Source organism: Pinus tabuliformis, chromosome Q (genome assembly GCF_031772625.1).
Source record: "Pinus tabuliformis cultivar Carrire ecotype Pingquan chromosome Q, CPIR1, whole genome shotgun sequence".
NCBI lineage: Eukaryota > Viridiplantae > Streptophyta > Pinopsida > Pinales > Pinaceae > Pinus > Pinus tabuliformis.
In genome coordinates, this window is record NC_142296.1 from 522,459,703 (window position 1) to 522,472,367 (window position 12,665).

Below are 12,665 nucleotides of genomic sequence, written 5' to 3' on the forward strand. Positions count from 1 at the left end.
GGTTTGTGGTGCCCTAGTCTATGGCTCATGTCTTTTCTTTAAACGTTTGTAGACAACAACATACATCCTTTTGGTTGGTTTCATCCCATTGGGTTGCTCAGAATGTGTGGTTCTAGGTAAGAATGTGTGGTTCTAGGTAAGTTGTGGCCTAGCCCAGTTCTACATATCCAAGACTCTCCAAGGAAACCCTTTGAATCCATATGCACTCTTGGAACATATCTTCTAAATCTATGAATACTCTCAATTATAGAATATTTTGTTCTACAAAGCAGTGTTTGCTTCCTCTCGTTCCTTTATCCAATATTCATATATTATTTTTTTAACATCTTCTCCAAGTCTATATTTGTATGGTTGCCTACAAATAATTGTCCAACAATCGAGCTCATCATTTACATCTATTTGTAATCAAAATTTCCTATGTTTGTGCAATGTTTTTCATGAGGTCCCTAATATTTTTGCCATAGATTTTACCAAACGATTTTCTTTATTACTTGATGAAACCAGTACCATTTGTATTGTTCTATGTGCATTTATATTACTTGTCTTTATAGAACTTCCAATTGATTTTGAAGCACTATTAATATTTTGAATCACATTTTCCTACACCTTTTTATCTTTTGTTGATTTTTGAATACCAAATATAGTTGTAGAGTCTTTTAATTTCTTTGATGTTAAGAGACCTCTCAAAATTTGAGTTTGAAATGTCACACTTTCATCTTTGAAGAACTTCTCAATAATGATCTTAACACAATATTTTACAATATGGCCATCTTTTTTATCTCCATATATGTCAGTGTCAACATTTTCTAACATATCATCATCAATATTGATTTCATCTGTGCATATGAAAATTAAATGTAAATGGGTATAAATATTCCTTAAATAATAAAATTAAAAAATGGAGTTTGAATGAAATTGAAATTAATAAATATGTATAGCTTCAATTATACACATGATATATATATATATATATATATATATATACTTGATGGTGATTCAACTTCTTCATTTGAATATCTTTCAACATTTTCAACAACATCATCAATCATTGGTTCATTATCTTTTTCACTTTGTCTTTCAACATTTTCAATCTCATCATCAATGTTATGAGGAATATCTCTCTCTGTTTACATTGCAAAATATTTTTCAAATTAGTTCATCAAATAAAAATTGAATTTCACAATACACTAGTTAAATTTTAAATATCATTTATAATATTTACATTTACATACCTTCTTCAACTTCTAGTTGAGATTGATTTTCCCTTTCAATATTTGTGTGTTCTTCTTTCTTTCTTTTGTAATAGTTTCTCTCGTATTCTCTACGTTCCTCAATGCCTCTTATTCGATTATAATTTCTCTTGCAATTTCTTTGATTTTCCATGATAATTCAATCTAAGTAGATTTTTAAAATCCAACCCAAAAAAGTCAATTCCAAAAAATCCTGCAAAAAAATCCACTTTCAAAATTTAAACCAAAAAGCTCACTTTAAAAATTCAGCATAAAAGAGTTATTTAAAAAAAAATCACTTTAAAAAATTCAGCCAAAAAAGTTTACTTTAAAAAAACGCACTTTAAAAATTCAGTGCAAAAATTAACTTTACAAATTTAGCCTAAAAGACTTACTTTAAAAATTAAGCCCAAAAAACTTACTTTAAAAATTAAGCCCAAAAAACTTACTTTAAAAATTAAGCTTAAAAATATCAATTTAAAAATTCAGCCCAAAAGAATTACTTTAAAAATTAAGCTAAAAAATCTCACTTAAAAAATTCAGCCCAAAGAACTTACTTTAAAAATTAAGCTAAAAAATCTCACTTAAAAAATTTAGCTTAAAAGACTTACTTTAAAAATTAAGGCCAAAAAATTTCCTCCAAAAAGTTTAGCCCAAAAAACTTCCTCCAAAAAGTTCAACCCAAAAAAAGATTTACCTTAAAACTTTACTCCAAATGAGGAAAGTGTGTGAAAATGAAGTTTCGACTCCATGTATTTATATTGTTTTGCGTGAAACATTTTTTCGGAGAGTCACATCATTTCATTTTTACGGTCGATCGAAAATATTGACACATTTTCGGCTGAACTTTCAAAATTAATTCAACCAAACTTTTAAAATAATTCGACCGAATTGTTTTTCCGTTTATTTTAATGGGCATCAATGACAAACACAAGTTCGACCGAATGTAATTTTAATTTGGCCAAACTGTTTTAACCTGCAACTTTGCAACAACTCGACTCTAGTCACGTTTTTCAAATTTCGGAATGCTTAAACTTCATCAAATATGATGAATTTGTTGTCGGAACAAAAACCAAAATTTGCATAATTCAATCTACTTTCAGTAGATATAAATTTTATGGAATTTCATAGAAATTTGCTAAATTTTAATCAATTTTCTAAAAAGTTGTGTGCAAAAAATTTCTGAAGGCCATTATGATTCAATGAAATCAAAAAAATTTATTTACCAAAATACACTATAAAAAATATGAAAAACTTATGGTTCATTATATTGGTTCGTCTTCTATAATGGGTAATTTTCAGAGTTTTAGTTTATAACTAATATGTTGAGAAATTGGACGCTTAGCTAAACATCTTCAAAATCTATAGTTTTTTCATATTGGTTCAATTCAAAAAAATTTAGTAATTATGATGTGCATCAATTGGTTTCATAAATATAATGATATCGTAGTAGAGTCTATCTAGATTGCTGCAACACATTTTGTTTTTCAAAAACACCAAGTTAACAAAGAATACACTAGTGCTAAAAAACATGGCGTGTTATGAATCCCTTTATTTTTAAAGAACACACAGTCAAACAATTGCGAAGTTGAAATATCAAGTGTGAATAAAAAAATTCCAAAAAAATAAGTAATAGAAAGCTAATAAAATTTCTGACAAGTTTCATTTTTATTGTAAAATGAAATTCTAAACAAAAAAATTGCTTTGAATTGCCAAAAGTTGAAAAACTTCTAAAAATGATATTGTTTTTCTCAAAAAATGGCAAAAAGTGTAACCCAGCTTCACATTTTCACCCTATTCTACTTATACATGTAACAGATAAAATGAAAAAACTAGAGAACAATGTAATGCAAGCACACATCAAACACCATGAGCACCAAGATATGCTCTAGGAAACCCTTTCAGAAAAAAAAAAAAACCCATTTGGATGGTCAAGTCGTTTTGCCCCTTTTTATGTGGAATGGAAATGATGAAAATACAAAGGAGAACCTCTCTCTATGTAGTTGACTAAGACCGTTGGCTCGTGGGCTACATCAAAATAAAAACTTGTCTCTGTTATTCTCTCTCTCTCTCCCCGCCCCCCACACTTAGCTATTATGCTCTATTATGGAACAAAATACCAAAAGATATAATAGAACATGTTTTCCTCCTAGTTGTCTAATTATAACACATTTTATAGCCAACTAGGAGTTAAATTTAACCCATCTGATCCTCAACAAGAGTTTCAATTCGACCCTTCTAAATAATTCTTTATCATCCCCACATGGCCATTCCCTTTTCCATGAGTAATGGAATTTAACATGGTATCCTCTCAAATATGGTGGTCAATCACAATATGTCAACTTCTAAGATGCATAACTTTTGAACTTGAACTCTGATTAACATCTTTCTTTGACCACTAGAAAGATCTATATGTGTAGAATAGCATTAGGGTGTGTGGTGCAGGTGACAAAGTTTTTCCCCAAATAAATGTCACTTAAGACTTCAAAATGTGCCCAAAATGTTTATGATATAAATTCTGCAATCTAGGTCCCACCACTAAAATTTCTCTTGTAAGTTGATTTCTTTGATTTTTTTACCCTAAAAGCATTGAGATGGATGGCACGGAATATAATGATCCAATCCAAATTAATTGAACTCTAACCATAATGTCTATATCATTTTCCCCTTGGTTTAATGATGCATGCCTTAGATGATTCATTATTTCTTTAAAATTGAGCTTTTTTATGTAAAATACCTATCCCTTTATGCTTGGTGATAGAACTTGGTTATTCTCCTTTATTCGGAATGCCATATTTAGACATTTTATCATTGACCTAGTCATTTTTTCGATGTACATGCAAATTATTTTATTAACAAACAACACTTAGCTAATTTTACCATCTCCCTAATCTCTAGTCCAAATAATTGAGTCACTCTATTAACCCTACCCATTTTCTTATCAAAATATCTTAGTATTTTGTTTAACATTCGCAACATAACCACTTATTCCCCTCTATAAGCACTACAATTCCTCTCTACTACTAAAACTAAAATACTTATCGCTCATTAAACACCTACTAAACCAACCATTTCAATTTACTACCTGATAATCAACTCTTTATTTAACCCTAAATTATTTATATATTAATAATTTATTTAATCTTACTTAGAAATCAACTATTACTCAATACATATTCATTTTATTAATTAAAAACACATTACATAAATATACAAGTCTCTATCTAAAATAAATACATTTAATCTAACTTAATAAGAAAATAATGATTAATCATCTAATAACAAGTACCATCTCAATTAGATCACAACCTACCTAAAATAAATAAAATTAACCTAACTTTCTAAGTTCATTTACATAACTTTTTAGAAAAATAATAATTAAGAATCTAAAAATAAAGAACATCTCAATTAAATGGTTACCCTACATTACATCATGTGGAAAACAACAACAAACAACAAGTACATAATGAGACTCATAAAATACCTAAAATTCAAATTAGTTACTCAGGTAATCAACCATGCACTTCCCTAAATATTGTATCCTACCAAAACCAATGATCAAAAAATATAAAATGAGGCTCATTAAGGACTTAGAAATCAAGCAACGTGCTCAGGTTATCAACCATAAGTTCACACACAATGTGATTTGAATATAAAACCTCATATTTAAATGGTGATAGTTAAGCTACACATACAGATATAATGGTGAAAAATAGAAAGTGATCGGGGAGAGTCTGGACGTGATTTCCAGACTTGTGGCTGGGAGAAGAGACTTTCCAGAAGTAATTTTCATTACAAGTTAAACATATAAGTAAGATAGAAAGCTTCTTTATGAGTTAATGACCATGGAAATTAGTCTAACGATTAAGTGGAATTTGATCCTTTGAATTGATGTAGAAAAATTATTTGATTTACAGTGTAAACATAGGAAAGAAAACCTTGGAAAGTATAGTATTACTGAGAATAAGAGTTATCGGCGTGGAAAATAAAATTGTAAACCATCATTACTATAGACCTCCAAAAATAACCATAAATGCTAGCTCGAGATGGAAGATTAAGTTCATCCAATCATTAATCAGTCCTCTACTCTAGAGTATGAAAAGCAGTTAATTATAGCATATTAGTGTGGCAAATAAAATTGTAAACAGTCATTATTGTAGACCTCCAAAAATAACCATAAATTCTAGCTCGAGATGGAAGATTAAGTTCATCCAATAATTAATTAGTCCTCTACTCTGGAGTATGAAAAGCAATTAGTTGTAGCATAGTAGCAAAACATTCGATTTGAAATATTACTAGAGATTATATATAATGGTTGGTAGGAAATGCTACGAGATTTCAATAAAATCTATCTCTAATGTTAAGTTATAGTAATATATAAAAAACCATGTTGTCAGATATTAATCCACGCTAGATTAGAATAATGTATTAACTTGATATTATTACGGTAGCAAATTGAAAGCAATTAATCCTAAAAACAAGAGCAATCAATGAATCAGTCAATGCCATGAGCAAAGAAAAACAGAGGCATTCTCGGCCTAACTTTCAAATCAATAAGAAACTACGAAATCCACCATTCAAATAAAATTAGAAATAGCATAACAGACCTTTTAAAACAAAGTGTCGATGACATAGATTATATAAGTTTCAAAATAGCACAGTATTGCATTTCAGAAAAACTCTCGACAACTGGAGCATGTCAATATAACCAGACCCAAAGGAGAGAACCATCTTGTACATTAATAACTTAAGATTTTACATAGAGGAGAAGCCCCCAAATCCCTCTAATGACTAAGTCTAGAGCAGTGTCTCAAAAAAAATTGTAAGAGCCCTGCTTAATTCATGACCCATTCTGGGATATTAGAAACCATATACACTTCGGCCTCTACTTTCGTATAATTAAACAATTGTTTTTGTAAATAGGTTGATGTACCAGAGGATAGGTCCAACCTATAAATAAACCAGGACACTGTAAGTTCTTGAGATTTTAAGGGTCGTGATCTTGCGCATAAGGCTATCCGAGAAATCACACCATATTACCTGTCACAGAGGTCAAAAACAATAAATTCAATATGTGCTAGAATCCACTTTATATATATGCAAGTAGAATGATGCCCTAGGAGGGATTCTCACCTGATTTTGGAATGTATCCTCGGTGAATCGTCTACCTATGGAACAAAGAGTGGTTTTAGTTAAACATTGAAAGACGCAGTGCGAAATCAAAAGGAACCCTTAACTAAATAGAAACTGTAGGTAAAACTTCATAGCCTTGGGGTTACGTTACCAAAGAATTTACCTTTCAAAGATGGTTCTTGGATCATAGTGTTCCCCACTACCTCTGGATCCCCTTTAGCCATCCCTGTGTAGTGGAGGTGGACCATTAGAACAGGTTCAAGGCAGAAACCCAAGTAGTCACTAAATCCTCAACATTTAACAAATGAAAATCATGTTTTACAAGTCCGTCAAGCATTCTTGCTTCTATATTTTCAACTAACTCTACCATCTCAATCTGCAAAAATATCAGCAGTTATACGAAGGCATCTGATAGACCAAGCCATCATGGAGGACAAGAAACCCATAAACGACATCAACAATGAATCCTCTAGAGCTCGGGTGTGAAAAGTTGGTTAGAGGACCAAACCCTAAATTCCTTACGTCGTCGGATTGCTGAACCAAGATCAACGGATGTAAAGCAAAACAGATGTCGCAAGCCAGTGAAAATCTCGTCTCATAATCTATTTTCTTGCCGCGTGTTACCGCGTACAAGAGCCAGCTCAATGTGATCTGAGCAGGGTTAATGTGCACATAAAACCAGGAAAATCCCCTTTCTGATTTCACCCACTGTGTATCTAATATCACATAAATCGCGTATAATTTCTGTGGCAAGAGCTAACCAGCCTTCCATAAGGCATTTAATGCCTCTATGGTTGCTAGTTCACATGGATGATGGTCATACATAGTATGGCAAAGATCAGGGAGTGGTGACTCTTTTCCGACTGATGTGTTGGTCAACTACTCCGTCCCTCTATCGGCGTTCGTCTCCATCCCGTCGACTACCGTTCTTTTTATATTTATTGATAGAAAGTGCAGGTTGTCCTGATCCATGTGACAGGAGATGAGGATCACAAGGTCAGCCGTCGATTAGAAGTAGAATTTGGACGGTAGAGATCTGTGGGTGCGCAATTGAAATCTGAATTAAGTAATAAATAAATAAATTGAAATTGTAAATAAAAAGGAACTCGATTCTACGACAATGAAGAATCTTTGTTGTGTGTTTGAATTTGCAGAGCAGATGAAAAGTAAAAGAGATGACCAGTACGAAGCAGACGAAGAGCTCAGGTTTGGGAGGACCTTAAATTTTCTGAATACTACTACAATTTTTTTACCGTGACTTTTTTATTACGAAATTTTTTTTGGTAGGTTCTTCACCCCTCTGCCCATTCAAGCCAATTTTTTGGCCAAGGGCCTCTGTCCTCACTCAAGTCAAGTCAATACACTCAGAGCTCTGTAATTGTCTTCTGATTTCCCAAATCCACTTACAATTTTTTTTACTGTGATTTTTTTATTAGGAAGAAACTTCTTCGTAGGTTCTTCACCATTCAAGTCAATTTTTAGGCCCAAGGGCCTCCTGGCCTCATTCAAGTCAAGTCAATACACTCAGAGCTCTGTCTTCCAATTTCCCAAATCGATTTCTCCATCTTTCATTTCCAATCAGCGTTTGACAGAGGATGCAGTTTGCCAAAACTGCCATGCTGTGATCTCTTGTTGTATCTCTGGTTATCACAATCACTTAAAATACACACCCACGTTTATACGAATCAAAAGAAACACATCAAGTCTCACTGTTATTCAAAATTTTAAAACTTATTTCCTAACAAAGATTGTGTTTCGACGACAACAATTTTTCAGGATTTATAATTGAGTAACAAAGTTAAATAAACATTAATATTATTTTTAAATATTCAAATTTAACATATAATATTAAATTAAATTACTCACTAAATCTAAACTCTATGGAATAATCATAATCATATACACGGATACGATACTTCTGCTCATTTTCCGTTAAGGATGTTGATTTGAGTTGTTGAGTGATTATATGATTAATTAACATCAACTTCGCTTTTAATTCAATGTCTTTGTCAATATAACTATCCCACATACAACATTTCGCATGTGTTACATTATTTAATTCAATATTATATTATATCCCAATATTTTAAAGAATAAATGGAAATGGTAAAAAATATATTTTATTGGGAATAAAATATGGCTCTTAGCTTCACGAAAATAGTTGTTGGCTCATCCGCTTCTGGAGGGAAAGCTCCTACCCATATCGTCAGTGAAGCCCCAACTCCCACTGTCTAGGTGGTCCAGGCCTCACTCAATGAGGCTTTGAAGTTTTCCGAAAGTGCTCTAATCTGCCGGTTCAATGGTTTTTGGCGGCAGCTGACAGCTCTCCACAATTGGATCTCGGAGGTATGGAAGCCTGTCATTTCTGATGAAATTAATATCTACCCTTGTGCTAGGGGTTTCTTTATAGTATATTTTTAAAATCCTGAAAGCGGACAATGTATTCTAGATTCTAGCCCTTGGTTTTGGGAAAAATCAGGGCTATTCATGAAGCCATGGAACCCATCATTCGATCCCTCTACAGCAGTCATAACCTCAGCACCAGTTTGGGTGAGATTGCCAAGCCTACCCTTGCATCTCTGGAATCTCCCTTCACTAAAAGCCATTGGAAATGCAATTGGGAAATTTTACTACAAGTGCCCAGAAACAGAGGAATATGGCAGAACCACCTATGCACGCATCTGTGTGGAAATGGACTTCAGCGCTGAATTCCCAGCTGAAATAAACCTAACAAGTAAAGACTATGTGTGGAACCAGAAACTCGATTATGAAAGTGTCCTCTTCAGATGTCAATCCTGCTTTGAGACAGGCCATCTAGCAAAAAATTGCCCAAAAGCCTCCCAGAAAAATTCTGCTAGAAAAAACCATCATAGATCTACATGGTGGGAAGGAGTAGAAAAAGAAAACTACACTATCATCAAAGAAGAATACTCTATAGAAAGCTCTGAATCACAAGAAATTGGGCAAGGAAGAAACAACTCTCAAGACAAGCAGGGAGAAAGTCCCGCCCAACAAATCAACAGTTATGAGGATTCGAATACTGCACAAAATAAATCTTCATTTGTCAGCAAAGTAGATCTCCTAGACCAAACTTCTTCTCCAACTATCTTCAAAAGGATGAACACAATAGATTGCGAAGCTAAGACACCAATGTCCCAAGAACCAGAAGAGATGAAGGAGATGCAAGATAAAGGAAGTTGGAAGACCGTAGAGAAAAAAAAGAAAGCTACAGCACCAATCTCGCCAAGAAAGACAAGGAGCCAAATTGTAGGTCCGATAGACCAATTTGGTCACAGTGGACGTTAACCACCACCACCACCACCATCATCATCATCAATAATTTTATTTTAAATATTCAATAAAAAAAATTATATTATTTATGTAAAATATGTGTTTTTTAAAGATTAATATAGTAAAGAAAGGAAAAGTGATACTTAATATGATATATAATAATAAAAAACCTATTAAAAATAATAAAAAATAATTATATTAAAAAAATAAAATAAATATAATTGATTATATATATATATATATATATATATATATATATATATATATATATATATATATATATATATATATATATATATATATATATATAATTCAAAGTGAATTTAAATTTATATTAAAATTATTTGAATTTAATTAATATATTTTAAATCATATTAATAAAATTGTTAAAATATATTATCATATTTTCTTAGAAGATATTAAAATCCTTTTAAAGGGAAAATAACCAAAAAAAAAAAAAAAGTTAAGATGATAGGCAACAAAATCACAAAAGAAGTTAAGATGAAGTTGCCCCAATAAAATATTAATAGTGAAGAAGCCACAAACTTGAAATCCTTAATAATAACAAATAGAGTAGTCTAACTAGGCCACAATTTTACTTGAAAAATAGTGCAAATGTCATCAAGATTTTGATTAAAATCCAGCAAAATTTTGGGGAAATCTAGGTTAAAGTTGTCAAGCTTCATGCTTTTGGGTGCCCTGAGGGTTTTTGGTGGTGTTGAATCAACTTCCACCATCAAAAAAGTATTTAAACAACCTAAGGGTTGGATTTTTTGAAAGAAAAAATGGTTGGATTCTGGCAAAAATTTGTTTTCCAAGCAAAATACGATTTAGTTCCCGGATAGTAAGTGTGTTATTAAATATATAATCGATCAAGGAACTGGAAATGTTTCTTTAATCATTTAATCGAGGGATAAGACTAGGTTGTATATTTGATTGTATTGTCATGAATTAAACATATCAAATTAAAAATGATTGGGATATTGTCTTACTCGTGTTTGTAGAGCTAATCCTCTTTCCTCTAACTCAATGTCTCAGGAAATAATGGCCCAATTCCTAGCACATTATTCATTGGAAAGTGAATTTTTCAAAATACAATCAAGCAGAGAATGAACAATGTTAGTTTGATCATGGATCCAAAAGCCAAGGTTAGTTTGTTCTGGAGACTGAATTGTCATGGAAGTAATGAGATTTCAAAAGATTGAGGGAACGAATCGTTCACTAGTATGGTTGCCAAAAAAGATGTTGATGTTATTATAAGATTAACAAATCAACTACCTCGAATATCGTCTCACAACGAGATAATGAGACATGCTAGCTCGTATATGAAGGGGAGTGGGATTATTTTATGTATTTTTTGGATTTTTATCAAGTGTAGAAAAACAAAGTAGCAATTAAAATAGTTGTATATACATTAACTACAATAATTACAATTGAAATAAAGAAATATGCAACATATAAATAGAAAATTCAAAATGAAAGATTAGACAAAAGTAGCGAACTAATCAGAGCCCAAGGTTTTGTACAACATAAGTTGTTATAATTACAAACAAGGTAGTAAGCTAACCAGGATTGGAGCAACAACCTTGTATCATGTAGAGCATAAACTACGAAAAAAATTAAGTAAACTAGTGAGAAATAGTATAAAACAAATCAGACATAGAGAGACATATAAACGGGTATTTGATGAATCAATGGCCAATTTTTATTGAAATGAGACAAAGACAACCAAAATTATAAAATTCAATCGTTTGTGAAGACTTTTGACTAACCCAATCATAGACTATTGCAATGTAAAGCTATCATATATAATAATTCGAGCAAGAAACAAGAATAACAGCAAAATGAAATCCTTCAAGCTAGTAAGATGTGGCCAAATTGTTTTTCCGCAAATAACTAGTTGTTAGCACTGGAAATACATTAGTTTGACCTTCAAACAACAATAAAAATAATCAGAAAGACACAATATACCTAAATAATAATTACTAATTTCAAAGGATTCACCTAGCTTGTTGCCCATAGATGATATAGATTTGTTGTCACCATCAGGATTAGCTTCAGAGTTTGTGAGAAACTATAAAAAATAGTGGCCATAAGTTATAACATACCTCTCCCTCAACAGTTCTCCTTTTGCCTCCATAGATTGATCCTCTTTTAAGAAGGCTTCAGGCAGTTTTGGTATTTTTTCTTTAGTCTTAAAATGATTAGTTTCTTTAATTTTTCCAATCAAAGTTGATTAGATAAATAAGAGGAGAAAATTTTAAAGCTTGTTAAAATAATTAAATTAAGACTAGACTCTAATAGGTGGGACCCTCTATAATCCATTCGATCAAGTTTCCTCTTTATTTTATCATAAATAGTCATTATGTGTCATTTATCTGTTGAACTTTTTCATTTCAAATCAAATTGTTGGTTGTAACATATAACACAAATAAGAATTAACCATCAAAAATAAACAACCACTGCATATAATGCATCATTAAAGTAATCATCACATAAACTAAACAAAAATGACTCCTTGTACCTCCATGCTCCTTGCTACTCCATAAAACTCATATCCAAGTGGTACCACAAAATATAAAGCCTAATATTCACACAAATATAACCATTCTCCTCAAATTGATAAGTTGTCAAAATGATAAGCATAGCATCTGGTGATCAATTTAGACAGATAACCTCACCTCATAAACATATTAACACAACTACAAGTTAAGTAAGGTAACTTGTACTATAGCATAACTGAAGTGCATAAAAAAGAACCCTGATCATTTCCTTTGCCCAAGAGAAGGAGATGATTCTGCTTATTACTCCTCTTGTTGTGGGTGTGAAGTGACTAAGTGAGATGCTGAGTGAGAAGAACCATATGGTGAGGCTTATGTGTTTTGTTCTTGTTCACAGGTAATTGGCATGGGAATGACTGGGCATTTTGATGGTTGAGCATTAGGCCCAACCATTATTACAAGCTACTTAGAATTATGATGTGTAAAATGAATATGATGAGTAGTATGGGTG